Source organism: Mustelus asterias, chromosome 26 (assembly GCF_964213995.1).
Source record: "Mustelus asterias chromosome 26, sMusAst1.hap1.1, whole genome shotgun sequence".
NCBI classification, from domain to species: Eukaryota; Metazoa; Chordata; class Chondrichthyes; order Carcharhiniformes; family Triakidae; genus Mustelus; species Mustelus asterias.
Genome location: NC_135826.1, coordinates 11,260,581 through 11,284,061, shown reverse-complemented (window position 1 = coordinate 11,284,061; position 23,481 = coordinate 11,260,581).

Below are 23,481 nucleotides of genomic sequence, written 5' to 3'. Positions count from 1 at the left end.
GGTTCCATTTGGTGTCACCAATGGGGTCTCGGTCTTCCAGCGTGCTATGGACCGAATGGTGGACCAGAACGGGTTGCGGGCTACCTTCCCGTACCTGGATAACGTCACCATCTGCGGCCATGACCAGCAGGACCACGACACGAATCTCCAACACTTTCTGCGCACTGCATCTCGCCTGAATCTGACCTATAACAGGGAGAAGTGTGTATTCCGTACGCGTAGGTTAGCCATCCTCGGATACGTGGTGGAAAACGGGGTCATTGGCCCTGATCCAGACCGTATGCGCCCACTCACTGAACTTCCCTTGCCCGCTAGCACGAAGGCACTGAGGAGATGCCTCGGGTTCTTCTCATATTATGCACAGTGGGTCCCCAACTACGCGGACAAAGCTCGTCCGCTTATTAAGTCCACGACCTTCCCACTTACGCCGGAGGCCCAATTGGCCTTCAAGGTTTTGAAGAGCGACACCTCGAAAGCCACGATGCACGCGGTGGATGAATCCATCCCTTTCCAGGTGGAGAGTGATGCATCTGACTTCGCCCTAGCCGCCACACTAAACCAGGCAGGCAGGCCCGTCGCGTTTTTTTCCCGCACCCTTCAAGGCCCAGAGATTCGGCACTCAGCGGTGGAAAAGGAGGCTCAGGCCATTGTGGAGGCAGTCAGACACTGGCGCCATTACCTGGCAGGTAAGCGGTTCACCCTGATCACGGATCAACGATCCGTGGCGTTTATGTTCAGTAACACGCAGATGGGCAAGATCAAGAACGATAAGATCTTGCGGTGGAGAATTGAGCTCTCCACCTATAATTACGATATTATGTATCGTCCAGGGAAGCTCAATGAGCCCTCGGATGCCCTCTCGCGCGGAACATGCGCCATCATGCAGGAGGACCGCTTGAAGGCTCTCCACAATGATCTGTGTCATCCTGGAGTCACCAGACTCTACCATTTCATCAAAGCCCGCAACCTGCCCTACTCGGTGGAGGATGTCAGGTCAGTAACTAGAAGCTGTCGGATTTGCGCAGAATGCAAACCACACTTTTATCGACCAGACCGGGCACAATTGGTCAAGGCCACTCACCCTTTTGAGAGGCTGAGTGTGGATTTTAAGGGCCCCCTTCCCTCAACGGACCGGAATGTCTATTTTCTCAATATAATAGACGAGTATTCCCGGTTTCCGTTTGTTTTCCCCTGTGCGGACACGTCAACTGCCACCGTCATCAAGGTTTTCAGTGAACTTTTTACCCTGTTCGGGTACCCCTGCTACATTCATAGCGACAGGGGCTCGTCGTTCATGAGCAACGACTTGAGGCAATTCCTGCTCTCATTCGGGATTGCCTCTAGTAGAACCACGAGCTACAACCCTAGGGGTAACGGACAGGTGGAAAGGGAGAATGCTACAGTCTGGAAGGCTGTCCTACTGGCACTGAAATCCGGGGGCCTTCCAGTCTCCCGTTGGCAGGAGGTCCTTCCAAATGCGCTCCATGCTATCCGCTCCCTCCTGTGTATGGCAACCAATGCTACTCCCCACGAGAGGATGTTCTCATTCCCTCGGAAGTCGTCCTCGGGGACCTCATTGCCAGCCTGGTTGACGTACCCAGGACCCGTCCTTCTGCGGCGCCATGTGAGGGCTCGCAAGTCCGACCCCTTGGTCGAACCGGTCCAACTCCTCCACGCCAACCCTCAGTATGCCTATGTGGCATATCCTGACGGGCGAGAGGACACTGTCTCCATTAGAGACCTGGCGCCCGCAGGGGACGTAGCAACCCCTGTCGCTCCTATTCCCCCAGTCACAGATCCACTACTCCTCATTACTTCCCCAGACGTGGCGCGGTCAGCACCGGGACCAGTGCATAACACTTTTACTCCCATGTACAGCTTGCCTGAGACTCGGAGATCGGCGCCACCATCATCATCACCACCACCACTACCACCAAACGTTCCAGGATCCCCTGCACCATCGCCTCACCAGGGCCGGCTGGCCCGGGAGTCCTTGAGGTGACAGCCAGAAGTTACTTTAAGAGAGCCACCACAAGCACCTGCTCCGTTTTCGCAACCGGTGTTGAAGAGATCGGCACCTGCTCCGGTTTCGCAACCGGTGTTGAGGAGATCGCAGCGTCGGTGCGGTCCTCCAGACCGTCTGGACTTGTGAATCCTGTGACTTTTTTTTTGTTATTGTCTGTTTTTCGTCCACCCCGCCACCTTTTGTTCCTAAAGGAGGGGTGAATGTGGTGAACCATCGTTGGTTCACCACTGGGGTTTGTTACCATGTTACTGTTGGGCTAGGGTGTTATTACTGTGGGGGTTGTACTATGTTGTTGGGTTAGGGTGTTTACCTGTTATGAGAGTTATCGTGGCACATTCCAGTGGGGTCCCGCCTCCGGTGGCAGGGTATAAGACCCCCTGCTCCGGCAGGACCCCTTCAGTCTGAACTGGTGTATTCGTGTTAGTAGTTCCCTTGTTACTGTATTAAAGCCTTCAATACTAAAGCCTTGATTCCATGTGCTCATTGACGCGCATCACATCTCGTCCCAATGCTTTCCACCACCACTCTCTCCCCAGGCTCTGTATCATTGCATCCCTGCCTGTATGGGGAAGCCCGTGGTGTAGTTCCAGTAATGTGTTCTGGATACATCCTGGCGCCAATACCCGGTTATCTTTTCTCCACACCCCGTCAGTCCCTTTAACTGCGCCCAGCTCCTCCCATCTATCTCGTTCTTGCTGTGTAATGTCCCCATGTAATTTCTGTATGTCAATTTCTTCTGGTTCTACCACTATCGCTGCAAGGGGCAGGCTTTTAATGTCGCTGTTTTCTAGTGCTTGCTGTGCCGCTGTGTCTGCGGCTTGATTCCCTTTGAAATGAATCCACCCCGGGGTGTCCCTTCCGGGTTCCCGCTGGTGGGCTTTTATTTTAATTACTGCGGCCTCTGTAGGCTGTTCACTAGCTGCTAGCAGCGCCCTTATCTGCTGTTGGTGTTCAATGGGGGTACCTCCTGTAGTAATGAACCCCCTTCTCCCCTATGCGGGCATGTAATCATGGATCACACCAAACGCATATTGGCTGTCTGTATACACATTGACTGTTTTCCCTGCTGCTAATCTTAAGGCTTGGGTGAGGGCAACTAATTCTGCTACCTGAGCGGACTGACCCCCGTCGATCCTTCCTGATTCTAGGGTTTCCAGATTCTGGTCTACTACTGCCCACCCTGTCCTTGGTGATCCTGATACATACTTGCGGGACCCATCCACATAGAAGGTCTTATCTGCTGTTGGAAGGGGTTCGTCTCTAATCTTTCCTTCCTTGTTATCTTTGTCAATTTCTCCACAGCTGAGCGCTTCCCCAATATCTAAAATCCCTTCCGCGGGATTTTCTCCCGTGTCCCTAATGATAGTGACTGACTTGTTAGGTGGTAGGAGTGTGGCCTCCCACCTTGCCCTCCTTATATTTGAGACTGTTTTGAGTTTGCCCGTGTTTAGCATCTCTACCAATGTATGTTTTGTGTGTAGCACAATATCTCCTGTCATGACAATGGGCTCACTTATCCTCACAGCCAATGCTGCACAATCTAGGGCGGCTATGCACCTGGGCATCCCGGTGACTACTGGTCCCTCAGCCGTTGAACAATACCCTACGGGTCTCTTTCTATCTCCATGAGTCTGTGCCACTACGGCAGAATAGAAGCCGTCCTGGTTGTCACAGAAGATGTGGAACTTCTTGCTTCCATCTGGCAGTCCCAGCCCTGGGGCTGAAATTAACCTAGCTTTCAACTCTGCATAAGCTGTCTCTTGCTCTTGTCTCCACTCTATACTTTCCAAGGCTGGCTTTCCTCCTTTCACTAGTCTCTGAATTGGCTCCGCGATTCTTGCAAAGTCAGGGATAAAACTCCTATTGTAATTGAATAGTCCTAAAACTTTTCGGACCCCTCTTACTGTAACTGGTCGCGGCATTTCTTTAATCACGGTTTTGCGGTCTGCGGGCATTTCTTTAATTCCCTGGGAAATTAGGTGTCCTAAGTACAGGACCTGGGGTTTTGCAATTTGTGCTTTATGTGGGCTGACTTTCAGCCCGGCTTTTGCCAATCCTTCTAGTACTGCATACAGGGCTGCCTTGTGCCCTTTTTCTGTTTTGGACGCTATTAACACATCGTCCACATACTGGAGGACTGTATTGTCCTCATGCAATTTCACCCTACTCGAGGATATCGCTCATTGTTCTGTGAAAGATGGCAGGACTGTTATGAAATCCCTGTGGGAGGCGGGTCCATGTATAATGTTTCTCTCCCACAGTGAAGACGAATTTGTTTTGGGATTCTGAGTCCGATGGAAGGGACCAGAACCCATTGGCTATATCTAGCACCGTGAAAATTTTGTGGTCTTGTGCCAATCCGTTTAAAATAGTCGAGGGGTTTCCCACAATGGGGTGTAATTTAGGTGTTACCTTGTTCAAACCTGTGTAATCGATGGTGAGCCGGTAGCTCCCATCAGGTTTTATAACTGGCCATGTGGGGGAATTGGTGGTACTGGTGGTTTCCCTGAGGATTCCCTTTTCTATTAAACCCTTGACTATTTCTACCACTGCCCCTTGCGCTTCTCTCTTGATAGGGTATTGTCGGTGGGGCTTGTGTTCCGGTCCTGGGACTTTTATCGGTTCTGTGTCGGTTAGTCCGGTATCTAATTTCGTCCTAGCCCAGGCTTCGGGAATGGAAGCGCAGATGGCTCCGAACCCTTCTTTTTCCTGATCCCAATCTCGGGCCACTATGGTGGCTATCCCAACTGTCCCCAGGTGGCTAGCTAATGTCCCTATTCCGGTCTTCCTACCGTCAGGTTGTGGCCAAATTAGTTTCCCTTTCCCACAATCTATCAGCACCTGGTATTCCCTCATTAAATCGTTCCCCATGATTGTGCCCTCATTATTCTGACAAATGTAAAATTGCATTGGAATATACTTGTGGTTGATTTCTACTAGTGTGGTTTCACTAAGATAGGCGGGTATTCTCTCTCCCCCTACCCCGGTTATGTGTATTCTTTTGTTGGTCAGTGGCAGGAGTAGGTTTGTAATTGATATGGCTGCTCCCGTATCTACTAACATGTGGCATTCCCTACCCCCTACCAGGGCTTCTACATATATTCTCTCCCCCTCTTTCCTGTTTTGGATGGGAGCTACGGGTTGTGAGATTTCGACCAGTGTTGGCCGATAAGTGGAGTGGACGGACACCGGCTTTTGTCGGGATTCACTGTCTTCTGTGGGCGTGGCTACACTAATCCTCTCTTGTCTCCCATCTCCCTGGTTTGGGGTCTCTTCTAGTCACCCTAGTGGATTCCGGGAATGTGGTGCCCCCGGGGTTGGTCTATAGTTGTCTCGGGGTCTCCCATGTTTCCCCCAACACGTTTCCTCGGTGTGCCCTGCCCTGTGGCAGTGGTCACAGCGGGGCCCGCCATTCTCGGGTTTCCCTTTGAATGGTGCTTCCCTGCAGAATCTAGCCATATGCCCTGGCTGGCCACATGTGTAGCAGCTGAACCCGGTTCTCCCCTTATCTCCGTTATGGGGGGTTCCAGTTCTCTCTCATCTGGGCTTTGCCTGGGCAACCTCCCCTTCTTTTATCCCGCTAGCCCACTCGACTAGCTCGTCATAGTCTTGGGATGCTATCACCCCCATCTTAAGGATTTCTTGGTGTACCTCTGATAGCCCGTCCTTGAATGCCTGGATAAAAGCCCTGTCTCTCCTATCCACATTGTCCTGTCCTGAACATTCCCTATATACCTGGAATAATCTCTCTCCACATTCCGATGCACTTTCTCCCTGTCCTTGTTTAGTATTTGTGATCCTGCTCCAATTAGTGGGGGAGTTCCCTAAGACCCGTTGGATTTCGGTCTTAAATAATGTAAAGGGTGCCTGCTGGTCGTCTATCTCAGCCGTTGTAGGAACGGCATGTGTCCACCTTCCTCCATTATAGTCCTGTGCTGCTTGGGTCGCTGGCCCTCCTGCCACTAACCTCCATTTATCCGCTGGACAGGCTGCCCTGACCAGCTGGTGTATGTCCCTTAAATGTAACTGGTGTCCTACCCAGAGTGAATCCAATTCGCCCCAAAATCCCAGGTTTGCGCTTCTGGGTTTTAACTTCCCCAGGGATGCCATAATCTGCTGCCTTTCCCCTGGGGTAAAAGGCTTATAGGTTGCTTTTGGTTGTGCTAACATCCCTCCTCTGGTGACTGGCGCTAGATTATAATTTTTTATGTCTCCTTCTGATGCTGGAGCGGTTGTATGTTTCTGCACTGGCTCGTATGAGCGCCGAGGGTCCGTTTCCTCTGATCTCTGCGTTATCTCCGCAGTGTGGCTTCTGTGTTCTAATTCCCTCACTCTCTCCTGCAATACCTTAATTTGTCTGTCTCTTTGTGTCTCTCCTCCATTGAGGCATTTACCTTCTCAATTAGTCCAGCTAACTGGGTCACCAACATTACTCCCATTACTTTTGTTTTGTCCCGTTTAACTCCGTCTACCCACTTTCTTTGATCTTCTAAAGTTTGTGATGTGTTCCACCCGTTCCGTTTCATCTTTGCAACAATCGCTTCTCTGGCTAACAGATACTTCAAAATGAGAGCTACTGCAGTTTCTCCCTTAACAACGTGGTCTGCCATTTTTCTGTCTAGCAGTCCTGCAACCCCCGTATGCTGGTTCCAACAGTAAAAGTGCCCCAACTGTCTCTCTTATCTCCTGTCACTGATACTGCTCCAGCACCGTCTGTATTGCTGTAGGGTCTCGTAGTGGGGTCCCAGTGGGTCTCTTCCCCTGTGCTCCCCCAACTATTCCTGACACCTCACGCTTGGTCTATTTTGTGTTGTCTTATTGGGATGTGTGCTGGTTTTTAGTGGGTTTGTCGGCCCCTGTCCCCAACCCCTTTAAGTACAACGCCTCCCGCTTGGCCACCACCTCCACTAGCAAGGTTGATCCGTTACCCCAAAACCTGGTACCCTGCTATGGACTGTGGTGTTCCCGACAGACGAACAAGGTTATCAAACTCCGCCCGGGTCCCTAATGGATCCTCCGTCGTCGTGTCTCTTGGTCAGGATGGATCGGGTCCCCTTTTCCTCAACACTTACACATATGTATCTGTTATCAAAGCCCCTGTTATAATTAGTAACTGTATCAGCTCTGAGGTTGTTCGTCCCTTCAGAGTCTGTGTTGTTACCCGATTTACACTGTCCGTGCCTTGCACCCTGAGTGCCTGTGCCTCTTAGCGCCCGCTTCAAAACCTTCTTCCACGCGGTCGTTCTGACCTGTACCTTCAATTTAAAAACTTAGGCAAGATTATACAGTTCTACAAGACAACAATATTTAACACAGACAAACCCTAACCCTTAAAGGTACCTCACTTTGAACGGAGACTTGTACTCGCCCTTGACTGCTCTGGATTTTTATCAGATTCGTTTAAATTTGATCCCGGCTTCCAGACCGTGGCCACCAGTCAGAAGTCAGATATCAAATCCTGAGCCGACGACGCCATTTGTTGTAGGGAAAAATCCCTTGTACCAGTGCATTCAAAGAAGTCGAGTCACAAGGCAACGTTCAAAGTGTTTTTCTTTATTGTACAATTACTGGGAACACAGGGAGAACCAACGTAACCAGCTCCAAAACAGTGGCTTGGCCACGTTGATCTCCATCCTTTCACATCAGCTCTGGATCTTTATAGGGATCCAAATTCGAGCGGGAACATTTGATTATGCATTTTTACAATATGTATAAAGTGGTCTGTCGGGTCAGGAAGTTCTCTGGGAGGCTTGTCAATTTGCATTTGTATGGTGTGTGTTTGTGTTAATGGGACGACCTGTTCTTGCCCCGGTGTTTTAATGTGTTTCCCATTATCCCCTCTATGTGTCCCCTTATCTGAATTGACCTCATTGTTTTGTGTCTGTGTTCCCTGCTTGCGAGATTAGGTGTTAATGTCATTTTGTCCTGCTGTGTGTAGGGAGATTTAATCTAATCTTTTATTCCTTTTACCCTAGTTTGTTAAGTTTCCTGGCCTGCCTTGGCCATTTTATCCCTGTAATATTTTATTGATAGTCTGGTTATGCCATATAGCCCACTCTCGGTCTTGACTCACAGATATCCCGATCTTCCTTGGCCAAAGGCCGGTTTAAAATGCAGCTTCGCGCTGTTGCTGGGCAGAATAAGGATCTTTCGTTGGCTTTGAAATTTAAAGGTCTCTCAGCTGTGCAGAGGGGGTTTGAACGAATATCCATCCGGGTGTTCCCCTCTGCATTGTAGGCACGTTATGAATGGTGCCAATATGGCTTTTGGAAAATTGCCTACTTCAAGCCGATGAGGGCTGAAGAATTGGGGATTGTGAGGGGAGAGCGTGCCGAGGGCAGGGAAAAGAAAGGTGGCATGGTGGTGAAAAGGGGTAAAGGACAAATAGAAAAGAAGGTGGATGAGAAAGAGCAAATAGACTGATGGGCTCAGGATTGGAGAAGGGGACAAAGCATGTGTGTGGAAACAAATGGAGATGGAGATATCCACTCCATCTGACGAAGGAGCAGCGCTCCGAAAGCTAATGGCATTTGCGAACAAATAAACCTGTTGGACTTTAACCTGGTCAAAACTCTTACTGTGGAAACAAAGCCATAGAGATTTATTCTTATATAGCAGGTGGGCATCACTGCCTGAGCCAGCATTTATTGCCCATCCCTAATTGCACTTGGACAGAGTGGCTGGCGAGGCTGTTTCAGAGGGCATTTAAAGTCCACCTGTGAGTCACATGTGGGCCAGACCAGGGAAGAGTGACACATTTACTTCCCTAAGGGACATTAATGAATCATAAGACCAGAAGAAATCGGAGCAGAATTAGGCCACTCGGCCCATCGAGTCTGCTTCGCCATTCAATCATGGCTGATTTTTTTCTCATCCCCATTATCCTGCCCATTCCCCATAATCCCTGATCCCCTCATTAATCAAGAACCTATCTATCTCTGTCTCAAAGACACTCAATGACCTGGCCTTCACAGCCTTCTGCAGCATAGAGTTCCACAGATTCACCACTCTCTGGCTGAAGAATTTCCTCCTCATCTCTGTTTTTAGGGATCGGCCCTTTAGCCTGAGGTTGTGCCCTCTGGTTCCAGTTTTTCTACTGGTGAAAACACCCTCTCCATGTCCACTCTCTCCAGGCCTCGCAGTATCCTGTAAGTTTCAATAAGATCCCCCCCCCTCGTGCTTCTAAACTCCAATGAGTACAGACCCAGAGTCCTCAACCGTTCCCCATATGACAAGCTCGTCATTCCAGGGATCATTCTTGTGAACCTCGTCTGGACCCCTTCCAAGGCCAGCACATCCTTCCATAGATATGGGGCCTAAAACTGCTCACAATACTCCAAACGGGGTCTGACCAGAGCCTTACAAAGCCTCAGAAGTACATCCCTACTCTTGTATTCTAGCCCTCTCGACATGAATGCTAACATTGCATTTGCCTTCTGCCGACTGAACCTGTACGTCAACCTTCAGAGAATCTTGCACAATGACTCCCAGGTCCCTTTGTGTTTCTGATTTCCTAAGCATTCTCCCATTTAGAAAATAGTCTATGCCCCCATTCCTCCTTCCAAAGCGCATAACCTCACACTTTTCCACACTGTATTCCATCTGCCACTTCTTTGCCCACTCTCCTAACCTGTCCAAGTCCTTCTGCAGCCCCCCTGCTTACTCAATAATACCTGTCCCTCTACATACCTTTGTATCATTTAGCAAAAGTGCCTTCAGTTCCTTCCTAAAATCATTCATGTATATTGTGAAAAGTTCTGCTCCCAGCACTCACCCCTGAGGCACACCACTAGTCTCCAGGTGCCATCTTGAGAAATATAATTAGGGGGTTGGAGTTGAAGAGCCGTGGGTTTATGCTGCAACTGTAAAGGACCTTGGTGAGACCACATTTGGAATATTGTGTGCAGTTCTGGTCACCTCACTCTAAGAAGGATGTGGAAGCGCTGGAAAGAGTGCAGAGGAGATTTACCAGGATGCTGCCTGGTTTGGAGGGTAGGTCTTATGAGGAAAGGTTGAGGGAGCTAGGGCTGTTCTCTCTGGAGTTGAGGAGGCTGAGGGGAGACTTAATAGAGGTTTATAAAATGATGAAGTGGATAGATAGAGTGAACGTTCAAAGACTATTTCCTCGGGTGGATGGAGCTATTACAAGGGGGCAAAACTATAGGGTTCGTGGTGGGAGATACAGGAAGGATATCAGAGGTAGGTTCTTTACACAGAGAGTGGTTGGGGTGTTGAATGGACTGCCTGCAGTGATAGTGGAGTCAGACATTTTAGGAACATTTAAGCGGTTATTGGATAGGCACATGGAGCACACCAGGATGATAGGGAGTGGGATAGCTTGATCTTGGTTTCAGATAAAGCTCGGCACAACATCGTGGGCCGAAGGGCCTGTTCTGTGTTGTACTGTTCTATGTTCTATGTTCTATATCCCTTTATCCCCACTCTCTGTCTTCTGCCAGTCAGCCAATCCTCTATCCATGCCAGGATCGTACCCTTAATACCATGAGCACTTAACTTATTTAACAGTCTCCTCTGCGGCACCTTGTCAAAGGCCTTCTGGAAATCTAAATAAATCACGTCCACTGGTTCTCCTTTATCTAACTTCTTTGTTACCTCCTCAAAGAACTCCAACAGATTTGTCAGACATGACCTCCCCTTGACAAAGCCGTGCTGACTCAGCCCTATTTTATCATGCACTTCCAAGTACTCTGCGATCTCATCTTTAATAATGGACTCTAAAATCTTGCCAATGACCAAAGTCAGGCTAACCGGCCTATAATTTCCCGTCTGCTGCCTCCCTCCCTTCTTAAACAGCGGTGTTACATTAGCTACTTTCCAGTCCTCTGGTACCCTCCCTGTCTCCAGTGATTCCTGAAAGATCACCACCAATGCCTCTACAATTCCTTCAGCTATCTCTTTTAGAACCCTGGGGTGTAGTCCATCCGGTCCAGGTGATTTATCCACTTTCAGACCTTTCACTTTCCCAAAACCTTCTCCTTAGTGATGGTCTCTACGTTCACCTGTGCCCCTGACTCTCCTGGAGCCCTGGCATCCCACTGGTGTCTTCCACTGTGAAGGCTGATGCAAAGTAACTATTCAGTTCCTCTGCCATTGCTTTGTTTCCCATTGTTACTTCTTCAGCCTCATTTTCCAGTGATCCAATTTTTGCCTCTCTTTTACCTTTTATATATAGAAAAAAACTCTTCCTGTCTCCTTTTATATTACTAGCTAGCTTACGCTCATTTTTCATCTTCTCATCCCTTATTGCTTTTTTAATTGTCCTCTGCTCGCTTTTAAATGCTTCCCAATCCTCTGGCTTCCCACTAATCTTCGCCACTTTGTGTGCTTTTTCTTTTGCTTTTATGTTGTCCTTGACTTCCCTCGTCAGCCATGGATGCCTCGTCCTCCCCTTAGCATGTTTCCTCCTCTTTGGGATGAATTTCTGTTGTGCCTCCCGAATAACTCTCAAAAACTCCTGCCATTGCTGTTCCACTGTCTTCCCTGCTCGGCTCCCTTTCCAATCAACTCTGGACAGCTCCTTCCTCATGTCTTTGCAGTTACCTTTATTTAATTGTAATACCGTTACATCTGACTCCAGCTTCTCCCTCTCAAACTGCAGTGTAAATTCTATCATATTGTGGTCACTGCTCCCTCAGAGTTCCTTCACCTTAAGTTCCCGAATCAAGTCTGCCTCATTACACATCACCAAATCCAGAATTGCCTGTTCCTGAGGAGGCTCTGTCACAAGCTGCTCCAAGAAGCCATCTCTCAGACAGTCCACAAATTACTTTTCTTGGGATCCACTACCTACCTGATTTTCCCAGTCCACCTGCATATTGCAGTCCCCCATGATTATTGTAATGATGCCTTTTTTCTATCTCCTGATTTATTTTCTGCTCCACATCCTGAATATTGCTAGGGGGCCTGTACATAACTCCCATCAGGGTGGGGCTTTCCTCTATGACAACCAACAGTGGTTTCATGATCATGGTTAGACTTTTACTTCATTCAAATTTCACCATCTGCCACTGCAGGAATCGAACACGGTTTCCCAGAGCATCACACTGGGTTTCCGTATTTCTAATCCAGTGACTACATCACCACAGTTACATGCTCATTTGAGATAGCTGTGCTTTTAAATACACGGGGAGTCAAGGCGAGATAACACAAGGGGTACAACAAGGTTTTGATATTGATAAATTTCATGTTGTTTCCATGAAATCAGTGCCACATTGATGCCCAAGTGCCAAGACAGATAAGTGAGATCCAAGGCTGGTGGACAGGTTAAACACTGAGATGTGTCATTGCCAATGATTTCAATATTTCTGGTGGCTGTATTGAAACGGCATTGCTGATATCCAGACTTCTACTGGGAGAGAAACCAAAACCATTGGCCCCTGTGGATGGATTCCCCAAGATTCACTGCCAACGGATCGAAAAGCCCAAATAACAAAGCACATTTCACCAAGTGTCAAAACTGTGAATCAAGAATCATTTTCCTGAAAGAAAATGAATAATTTCTGAATAATTGTTAATTAATTTTACATTTTCAATCGACTTAATTCTAAATCAATGAATTTCCCGGTTGTCGCTGCTAGTAGATGAGGTGCCACAGTGAGAAATCACCTTTCCATCCACACTTTCTCCAACTATCAGTTGTGTTTTGATCAGTAAAACAGCCTGAAACTGCGAAGAAATTACTTCTTCGTTGCTCAACCTTCAAACATAATTGGCTGAATTTGGGGAGAAATGAACTCGAAGGAAATGCTAATTTGAAGTCTCTTTTAGCATCCAAAATGGCTGTTCTTGAAATTTAACAACTTCAAAGCATGAACTTTCTCGTCCACATTCACCCCATTTCCATGTATTTTATTTCATTTCTTCCTTTCATTTTATTCACCCCATTTTTATTACTTTATGTTCTTAATTTGATATTTCCACTTCTAAAATCTCACTTCCCATCTTGTTTTCCAACCTCACTCCAGTACGATGGGCCAACTGCTACATTCCTCAGGTTGTCCTTCGACATCTTTGTTCTGCCATTCACACATTCCACTCTCTTAATGGATGCTCTGAGCACCACTCTCAGCTTTTATCATCACCATTTACATTCCATGTTTTTTGTCTATGCCAGTCCAACAATTATGGCCACCCAACTGGTGGTGGCACGGTGGCACAGTAATTAGCACTACCATGTCACTGCGCGAGGGTCCCGGGTTCGATACCTGGTCTTGGGTCTCTGTCTGTGTGGAGTCTGCACGTTCTCCCCGTGTCTGTGTGGGTTTCCTCCAGGTACTCCGGTTTACTCCCACAGTCCAAAGATGTGCGTGTTAGGTTGATTTTCCATGCTAAATTCCTCCTTAGTGTTCGGAGGATTAGCCAGGGTAAACATGTGGGGTTATGGGGATAGGAGTTGGGTGGGATTGTGGTTGGTGCAAACCTGTTGGGCTGACTGGCCTCCTTCTGCATTGTGGGATACTATGATTCCAACCCACCTCCCCCTACCCCTCACAGTATAAATCTTGTCCAATTTTTCTTGTTTTCAGATCTGACAAAGTTTCATCCAGACTCGAAATGTTGGCTCTGTTCTCTCTCCACAGAGGCTGTCAGACCTGCTGAGAATTTCCAGCATTTTCTGTTTTTGTTTTAGATTCCAGCATCCACAATATTTTGCCTTTACCAGTTCTTGAAATTTAAATCGGGTGAATGTTTAAAAACAAGCCATAAAGAAACTAAAGGTTGTTCTCAAATTATGGGACACTCTTCCTTCTCTTTTATTTCTTGTTCATTTCCCCACACTGGAAATATTATTTTTTTAGAACTGATAAGGCTGAGTTGATATAATCCTCCTTCAAGGCTTTGATCCTTCAGCTCCCGACTCTCTAATTCTGGTCACTTGGATGAAATTGGGGCATTCGAAACTCATTCAGAGAAAAACCTTCTTGCAGTTCATTGTGACGGACTTCTTTGAATTAACCGCAGGAGACTCAGGGATAATCGTTCATTCATGATTCAAGCATGGAGGCCACTACCCCAGAGAAACCTCCAAAGTTGTACTCTCCTCTAATGCAGCATTCAGCTCCAATACAGCTTGAACAGGGAGAGCACTCCAATGCAGCTCTCTCCTTGTAAGTCACGGATACACACTGTTTATGCAGTTAATTAGTACACCGAACATTGTTTAAAATTCCGATCTTCATAGAAACCCTACAGTGCAGAAAGAGGCCATCTGGCCCATCGAGTCTGCACCCAGGCCCTACCCCAATATCCCGACACATTTGCAATGGCTCATTGTTCCACTGGAGCAAGCTGAGAGGGAGTGATTGGAGGCAGCAGTGCTGGTGAGAGATTAATTGAATTGTTTATTTATTTAATTAGTCAGCGAGTGTGTGTTTTTTTTTTGGTCTTTACTTTTGCAGTTGTATTTTAAGTTTAAAGTGAAAACTGGAAGTGGGCTGCTAAGGAGTCTGGGAAGGGTTTTTTAAGTGCGTGAAGTATAAAAGGTAGGCTGCAGTATACAGCGGGCAGCATCGGGAGCGGGCAGTGGAGTGTGTGGGAAGCAGAGTGTGAGCTATAAGGCTTTGGCTCACAGGGCTTAGGCAGAAAGGGCGAGGCAGGGGTGAGTTTAATTCATTCTTGCTGTTTCTACCTGGTACTGGCAAGGTATCTAGAGGGGATGGGTGTGCAGGCAGTGCTATGTTCCTCTTGCACTATGTTTGAGGTGAGGGACGATGACAGTGTCCCTGCTGATTACATCTGTGGGAAGTGCACCCATCTGCAGCTCCTCCAAAACCGTGTTAGGGAACTGGAGCTGGAGTTGGATGAACTTATGATCATTAGGGACGCAGAGGTGGCCATAGACAGAAGCTTTAGGGATACAGTTACTCCGAGGAATGAAAACAGATGGGTGACGGTGAGAGGGGCTGGAGGAAGCAGTCCGTGCAGGGATCCCCGGTGGTCGTTCCTCATAGCAACAAGTATTCCGCTTTGGATACGGTTGAGGGGGATGACATACCAGTGGTGAGCCGCAGTGAGAGGATCTCCAGCACTGTGTCCGCCTCTGTGGCTCGGGAGGGTAAGGGGTAGAGCGGGAGGGCAATAGTAATTGGGGACTCGTTAGTTAGAGGGATAGATAGGAGGTTCTGTGGCAGCAAAAGAGACTCACGGATGGTATGTTGCCTACCGGATGCCAAGGTCCGTGACGTCTCAGACCGTGTTTTCCGGATTCTGAAGGGGGAGGGGAAACAGTCACAAGTCGTGGTGCACGTTGGTACCAACGACATAGTTAAGAGAAGGGACGGGGATTTAAAGCAGGAATTTCTGGAGCTGGGCTGGAAGCTGAGAGCCAAGACGAAACATGTGGTCATCTCTGGTACGTTGCCGGTGCCACGTGATAGCGAGTTGAGGAACAGGGAGAGAGTGCAGTTAAACATGTGGTTGCAGGGATGGTGTAGGAGGGAGGGTTTCAGATACGTGGATAATTGGAACACATTCTGGGGAAGGTGGGACCTGTACAAACAGGACGGGGTGCACCTGAACCAGAGGGGCACCAATATCCTGGGAGGGAAATTTGTTACGGCTCTTCAGGGGGGTTTAAACTAATTTGTCAGGGGAGTGGGAAAAGGAGTTGTAGTCCAGAAGTCAGTGAGGATGGTGAGGTATTGGGGAAGGTATCAGGGTCAAGGGTGGGTACCGGTAGACAGGAAGGTGGGTTGAAGTGTGTCGACTTCAATGCAAGGAGCATCCGGAACAAGGTAGATGAACTTGGGGCGTGGATTGGTACTTGGGACTACGATGTTGAGGCCATTACAGAGACGTGGGTAGAACAAGGACAGGAATGGTTGTTGGACGTTCCGGGGTATAGATGTTTCACTAAGTGTTGGGAAGCTGGTAAAAGAGGTGGAGGAGTGGCATTGTTAATCAAGGATAGTTTAACGGCTGCGGAAAGGCACTTCGAGGGGGATCTGCACACTGAGGTAATATGGGCTGAGGTTAGAAATAGGAAAGGAGCGGTCACATTGTTAGGAGTTTACTATAGGCCCCCAAATAGTAATAGGGATGTGGAGGAAGAAATTGCTAAGCAGATCATGGATATGTGTAGGGGTCACAGGGTAGTTGTCATGGGGTACTTTAACTTTCCAAATATTGATTGGAACCTTTGTAGGTCAAATAGTTTGGATGGGGCAGTTTTTGTGCAGTGTGTGCAGGAGGGTTTCCTGACACAATATGTGGATAGGCCGACAACAGGTGAGGCCACATTGGATTTGGTACTGGGAAATGAACCGGGCCAAGTGTTAGATTTGGTTGTGGGAGAGCACTTTGGAGATAGTGACCACAATTCGGTGTCTTTTGTTATTGCAATGGAGAGGGATAGGGCCGTACGGCAGGGCAAGGTTTACAATTGGGGGAGAGGTAATTATGATGCGATTAGGCAAGAATTAGGGGGCATAAGTTGGGAACAGAAACTGTCAGGGAAAGGAACTAATGAAAAGTGGAACTTTTTCAAGGAACAAATACTGGATGTCCTTGATAGGTATGTCCCTGTCAGGCAGGGAGGAAATGGCCGAGTGAGGGAACCATGGTTCACGAAAGAGGTGGAATGTCTTGTGAAAAGGAAGAGGGAAGCTTATGTAGGGATGAGGAAACAAGGTTCAGATGGCTCGATTGAGGGTTACAAGTTAGCAAGGAATGAGCTGAAAAAGGGGCTTAGGAGAGCTAGGAGGGGACACGAGAAGTCCTTGGCGGGTCGGATCAAGGAAAACCCCAAGGCTTTTTACTCTTATGTGAGGAATAAAAGAATGACCAGGGTGAGGTTAGGGCCGGTCAAGGACAGTAGTGGGAACTTGTGTATGGAGTCAGTAGAGATAGGCGAGGTGATGAATGAATACTTTTCTTCAGTGTTCACCAAGGAGAGGGGCCATGTTTTTGAGGAAGAGAAGGTGTTACAGGCGAATAGGCTGGAGGAAATAGATGTTCGGAGGGAGGATGTCCTGGCAGTTTTGCAGAAACTGAAGGTCGAGAAGTCCCCTGGGCCTGATGAAATGTATCCTAGGATTCTTTGGGAGGCAAGGGATGAGATTGCAGAGCCTTTGGCTTTGATCTTTGGGTCCTCGCTGTCCACGGGGATGGTGCCAGAGGACTGGAGAATGACAAATGTTGTTCCTCTGTTTAAGAAAGGGAATAGAAATGACCCTGGTAATTATAGACCGGTTAGTCTTACTTCGGTGGTTGGTAAATTGATGGAAAAGGTCCTTAGAGATGGGATTTACGACCATTTAGAAAGATGCGGATTAATCCAGGATAGTCAGCATAGATTCGTGAAGGGCAAGTCGTGCCTCACAAATTTGATAGAATTTTTTGAGGAGGTAACTAAGTGTGTTGATGAAGGTAGGGCAGTTGATGTCATATACATGGATTTTAGTAAGGCGTTTGATAAGGTCCCCCATGGTCGGCTTATGATGAAAGTGAGGTGGTGTGGGATAGAGGGAAAGTTGGCCGATTGGATAGGTAACTGGCTGTCTGATCAAAGACAGAGGGTGGTGGTCGATGGAAAATTTTCAGATTGGAGGCAGGTTGCTAGCGGAGTGCCGCAAGGATCAGTGCTAGGTCCTCTGCTCTTTGTGATTTTTATTAACGAATTAGAGGAGGGGGCTGAAGGGTGGATCAGTAAATTTGCTGATGACACCAAGATTGGTGGAGTAGTGGATGAGGTGGAGGGCTGTTGTAGGCTGCAAAGAGACATAGATAGGATGCAAAGCTGGGCTGAAAAATGGCAGATGGAGTTTAACACTGATAAATGTGAGGTGATTCATTTTGGTAGGGCTAATTTAAATGTGGATTACAGGGTCAAAGGTAGGGTTCTGAAGACTGTGGAGGAACAGAGAGATCTTGGCGTTCATATCCACAGATCTCTAAAGGTTGCCACTCAAGTGGATAGAGCTGTGAAGAAGGCCTATAGTGTGTTAGCTTTTATGAACAGGGGGTTGGAGTTGAAGAGCTGTGGGGTTATGCTGCAACTGTAAAGCACCTTGGTGAGACCACATTTGGAGTATTGTGTGCAGTTCTGGTCACCTCACAATAGGAAGGATGTGGAAGCGCTGGAAAGAGTGCAGAGGAGATTTACCAGGATGCTGCCTGGTTTGGAGGGTAGGTCTTATGAGGAAAGGTTGCGGGAGCTAGGGCTGTTCTCTCTGGAGCGGAGGAGGCTGAGGGGAGACTTAATAGAGGTTTATAAAATGATGAAGGGGATAGATAGAGTGAACGTTCAAAGACTATTTCCTCGGGTGGATGGAGCTATTACAAGGGGGCATAACTATAGGGTTCGTGGTGGGAGATACAGGAAGGATATCAGAGGTAGGTTCTTTACGCAGAGAGTGGTTGGGGTGTGGAATGGACTGCCTGCAGTGATAGTGGAGTCAGACACTTTAGGAACATTTAAGCGGTTATTGGATAGGCACATGGAGCACACCAGGATGATAGGGAGTGGGATAGCTTGATCTTGGTTTCAGATAAAGCTTGGCACAACATCGTGGGCCGAAGGGCCTGTTCTGTGCTGTACTGTTCTATGTTCTATGTTCTATTTACCCGCTAATCCTTCTAACCTACGCATTTCAGGACACTAAGGGGCAATTTAGCATGGCCAATGAACCTAACCTGCACATCTTTGGACTGTGGGAGGAAACCGACGCACCCGGAGGAAACCCACGCAGACACGAGGAGAATATGCAAACTCCACACAGTGACCCAAGCCAGGAGTCGACCCCAGTTCCCAGGAGCTCTGAAGCAGCAGTGCTAACCACTGTGCTACCGTGCCACCCATTGTCCACATTTATTCATTTCCTGGAACAGATTTGAATATTTTTTCCCAATATTATCTCCAGATTTGTATGGGGGTTACATGCACAGTTTAAGTTAAATCATTTGCGTCACAAGTAGGTTTACATCAACGCTGCAATGAGATTATTGTGAAAATCCACTAGTTGCCACACTCCAGCGCCTGTTCGGGGGTACATTGAGGGAGAATTTAGTATGACCAATGCATCGAACTAGCATGTCTTTCAGACTGTGAGATGAAACTGGAGCACCCAGAGGAAATGCACGCAGACACCGGGAGAACGCGCAAACTCCACACAGACAGTGACCCAAACGGGGAATCGAACCCAGGTCCTGGTGCTCTGCAGCAGCAGTGATAACCACTGTGCCACCGTGCCGCCCATCAAGAAAGCTAAGGTGGAGCAAAGTGACTCGGAAAGTTGCAGAATTAGCAAATGTCACAAGCCAAAATTAGGCCATTTAGTCCATCAAGATAGTTTGCGCCACTGGCACCATCTAGTGGACACTCACCTTATCACTGACTATACTCCTTACAATTCTCTTATTCAGGCATCTACCTCATTCCCCGCAGGCCCCTCCCCCACCTCCACTTCCCGCCCCCACCAACACTGAAAGTAAACAATGACAATCGGATTATTTGAAATTTGCTTTTATTGATAATACAAAGTACTATTCTAAGAACCCAAAACCAATGCAGCAGAATACAGTTCACATTGCAAAGTTTATCATAAATGCACATGGAGACCGCGTGACCTTACTTCTTGCTGCACCTTCAGTCTATGGAGTCTTTATTACAGTCGAGAAATGGGCAGTGCAGTTACAATATCATGATTTCTTGCTAAATACACTTTGTCATCTAAAATAATTTCTTCAGAATGATTTTCTTTTTCTTATTGAAGTCGAAATTCTTCAGATGATGGGGTACGAAGCACGATGGGTAATGCCACATATGTTCTTGCCCTTCGCTAACCGTATGTAGCCTCCCTCACTCCAGGATGTTCCCCATCTAGAAAAGGAGGTCACATGTTAATATCCGACACCAATCGAATCAAATCCAAAATGAACAGAGTTAACAGAGGGAAATGGAGCATCGAACACAGGTGTAGGAGTAGAGGCCATTTGGCCCTTCGAGCCTGCACCACAAAAACAGCAGCGCCCAATGTAGGGATGCTTTGCAAGTTTGCTTTGGTAATATTGGCCACTTATTCATGTATCTTGAATGTATTTGGATTCATTTAGCTTACATTCTCAGCAGGAGATCAAATTTACTTTACAAAGAGTTCACTTCCAGAGATACACAATCCATTGAGAAAAAGTCTTTGGATAATTAGATGAAGTACCAAACGACAGAGACAACACATTTGTGTACACTTACATTTCAGATTAGTTTTGAGAAAATGCGGGGAATGCTCCTGTCCCGCCTGCCACGGGAATCATAGCGGGCAAGGGTGTGGACCATGGTAAAGGCTGTTGGCCTCAGGAAGGATTTCCAGTTTTGGGATGAGCACAGCTGGAAAATTTCACCCAATGAGAGGCTACTGAGTGCAGCCTAACTTGCCTGGATGGTGCAGCTCCAGTAACACTCAAGAAGCTCGACACCATCCAGTACAAAGCAGCCCACTTGACTGGCACCGCATCCACAAACGTCCATTCACTCCACCACTGACGTTCAGTCGCAGCAATGTGTACTATCTACAAGATGCACTGCAGTAATTCACCACAGATCCTTAGACAGCACCTGCCAAACCCATGAGCACTTCCATCTAGAAAGACAAGGGCAGCAGATACATTGGAATACCACAAGAGTTCGTGTCCCACTAACTTGATTGAGTTTTTTGAGGAAGTGACGAAGATGATTGATGAGGGTAGGACAGTGGATTTTGTCCACATAGACTTCAGTAAGGCCTTTGACATGGTCCCTCATGGCAGACTGGTACAGAAAGTGAAGTTGCACAGGATCAGATGTGAGCTGGCAAGATGGATATAGAACTGATTCAGTCATAGAAGACAGAGTGGAGCAGTGGAAGGATGCGTTTCTGAATGGAGGGCTGTGACAAGTGGCGTTTCTCAGGGATCAGTGCTGGAACCTTTGCTGTTTGTAATATATATAAATGATTTGGAGGAAAACGTAACTGGCTTAATTAGTAAGCTTGTGGACGACACAAAGGTGGCGGATTTGCGGAGAGTGATGAGGACCGTGAGAGGATACAGCAGGATATAGACCGGTTGGAGACTTGGGTGGAGAGATGGCTGATAGAGTATCATGCGAACAAATCTGAGGTAATGCATTTTGGAAGGTCTGATAATGAGAGGAAATATACAGTAAATGGCAGAACCCTTAAGAGTATTGATAGGCAGAGGGATCTGGGTGTGCAGGTACACCCAGTGGCAACGCAGATGGAGAAGATAGTCAAGAAGGCATACAGCATGCTTGCCTTCATCAGCCGGGGCATTGAATTTAAAAATTGGCAAGTCATGTTGCAGCTTTATACAATGTTACTCAGGCCACACTTGGAATATAGTGTGCAATTCTGGTCGCAAAACTACCAGAAGGATGTGGAGGCTTTGGAGAGGGTACAGAAAAGATTTACCAGGATGTTGCTTGATATGGAGGACGTTAGCTATGAGGAGAGGTTGAAGAAACTTGGTTTGTTCTCACTGGAAAGACGGAGGTTGAGGGGGGACCTCCTAGAAGTCGACAAGTTTATGAGGGGCATAGACAGAATGGATAGTCAAAGCTTTTTCCCATGGTGGAAGAGTCAATTACGAGGGGGCATTGGTTTAAGGTGCAAGGGGGGCAGTTTAAAGGAGATGTACGAGGTAAGTTTTTTACACTGAGGGCGGTGGGTGCCTGCAACTCGCTGCCAGGGAGGGTAGTGGAAGCAAATATGATAGTGACTTTGAGGGGCATCTTGACAAATACATGACTAGGATGGGAATAGAAAGATATGGTCCCTGGAAGGGTTTTAGTTCAGATGGGCAGCATGGTCGGTGCGGGCTTGGAGGGCCGAAGGGCTTGTTCCTGTGCTGTAATTTTCATTGTTCTTTGTTCTTCCCATTGATATTCAAAATGTCATTTGAAACATAGAAAATAGGAGCAGAAGTAGGCAATTCGGCCCTTTGTGCCTGCTCCAACATTCATTATGATCATGGCTGATCATCCAGTTCAGTAACCTGCTCCCGGTTCCGCCCTACCCCCGCCCCCCACTTTGTACCATTTTATCCCTTCAGCCTCAAGAGTTATATCGAACTCCTTCTTGAAAACATACAGGGTGGGATTCTCTGCCCCCCTCAACCCCAAGTCCCCTGGAACACTCTCCCCCACAGCGCGTTTCTTACTGGCGGGAGATGGACCACCGTTGGCCGGCAGTGGGATGCTCTGCACCCTCATGCCACCCCTCACCCTCCCTTCCCCCCACCCATCCCCCCTCCCACCACTGGGAAACTCGCAGTGGGAGTGCGCCATCAAATGGAAGATCTCACCCACAATCTTTTGGACTCAATTATTTTCTGTGGTCCAGAATCCCACAGGTTGCCACTCTCTGGGTAAAGAAACGTCCCCTCATCTCAGTTCTAAATGATTTACCCCATATCGGAAAGAGTGTGACTGCTGGTTTTGGACTCCCTCACCATCAGGAACACTCTTCCTGCATCGACCCTGTCAACTCCTGTTGTGTTCCACTTTACCTGACGATTCTCAGATTCAGGAACCTTTGTAAACACATTTTGGAAAAGTTAATTCAAACAAATCAGCTGACTTGCATTGAACAGACATGGTTTAATGTAATCGGGACCTACCTGGTTTGACTAACGCCAGTACAACTTTCGGGAAATATTAGAAGCTCCATCAATTTCTTCCAGTTTTACCATTTCAAAATCCAGCAATGCCTGGTCTGTCTCATTTCCATTTTCAGATATCATGGCATTCGTGTACAAGCCAGCAAACTCCCTTTGTGTCTGGGAGAAAGGATTGCATGTTAACTATGAGACTTACCCGTGTGGTTGTAATGATATAAAAGCACCAATCACTCAGGAGAGATTGAGTAAACATGTTGTGGGTTCATTCGTAAAGATAAGATACATAGGAACATTTATACAGCAATACAAAGTTTAACAACACCAGAGCAGCCAAGTCAACTGCTGTGTGCTCAGTTGAACATCAAAAGTGAAACTGATTGCAGCATGACATCACTGGAGAGAAGTTGGTCATGCTATAATCCCTTAAAGGCACGTGAAAACATGACTATTTCGACAAGATATGGAAAGCCAAAAAGGTGCCACTGTGGCACAGTGGTTATCATTACTGCCCCACAGTGCCAGGGACCTGTGTTCGATTCCCGGCTTGGGTCACTGTCTGTGTGGAGTCTGCACATTCTCCCCGTGTCTGCGTGGATTACCCCCGAGTGATACAGTTTCCTCCCACACTTCGAAAGGCTCCAAAGAAGTGTGTGATAAATTGATTGGCCATGCTAAATTGAGCCTGAGTGTCCCAGTATGCGGATGTTGGGGGGATTAGCTGGGTCAATAAGTGGGATATTGGGGATAGGGCTGGGGTGGGATTGTTGTCAGTGCAGACTTGATGGGCCGAATGGCTTCCTTCTGCTGATAGCCCCATTGAAGTG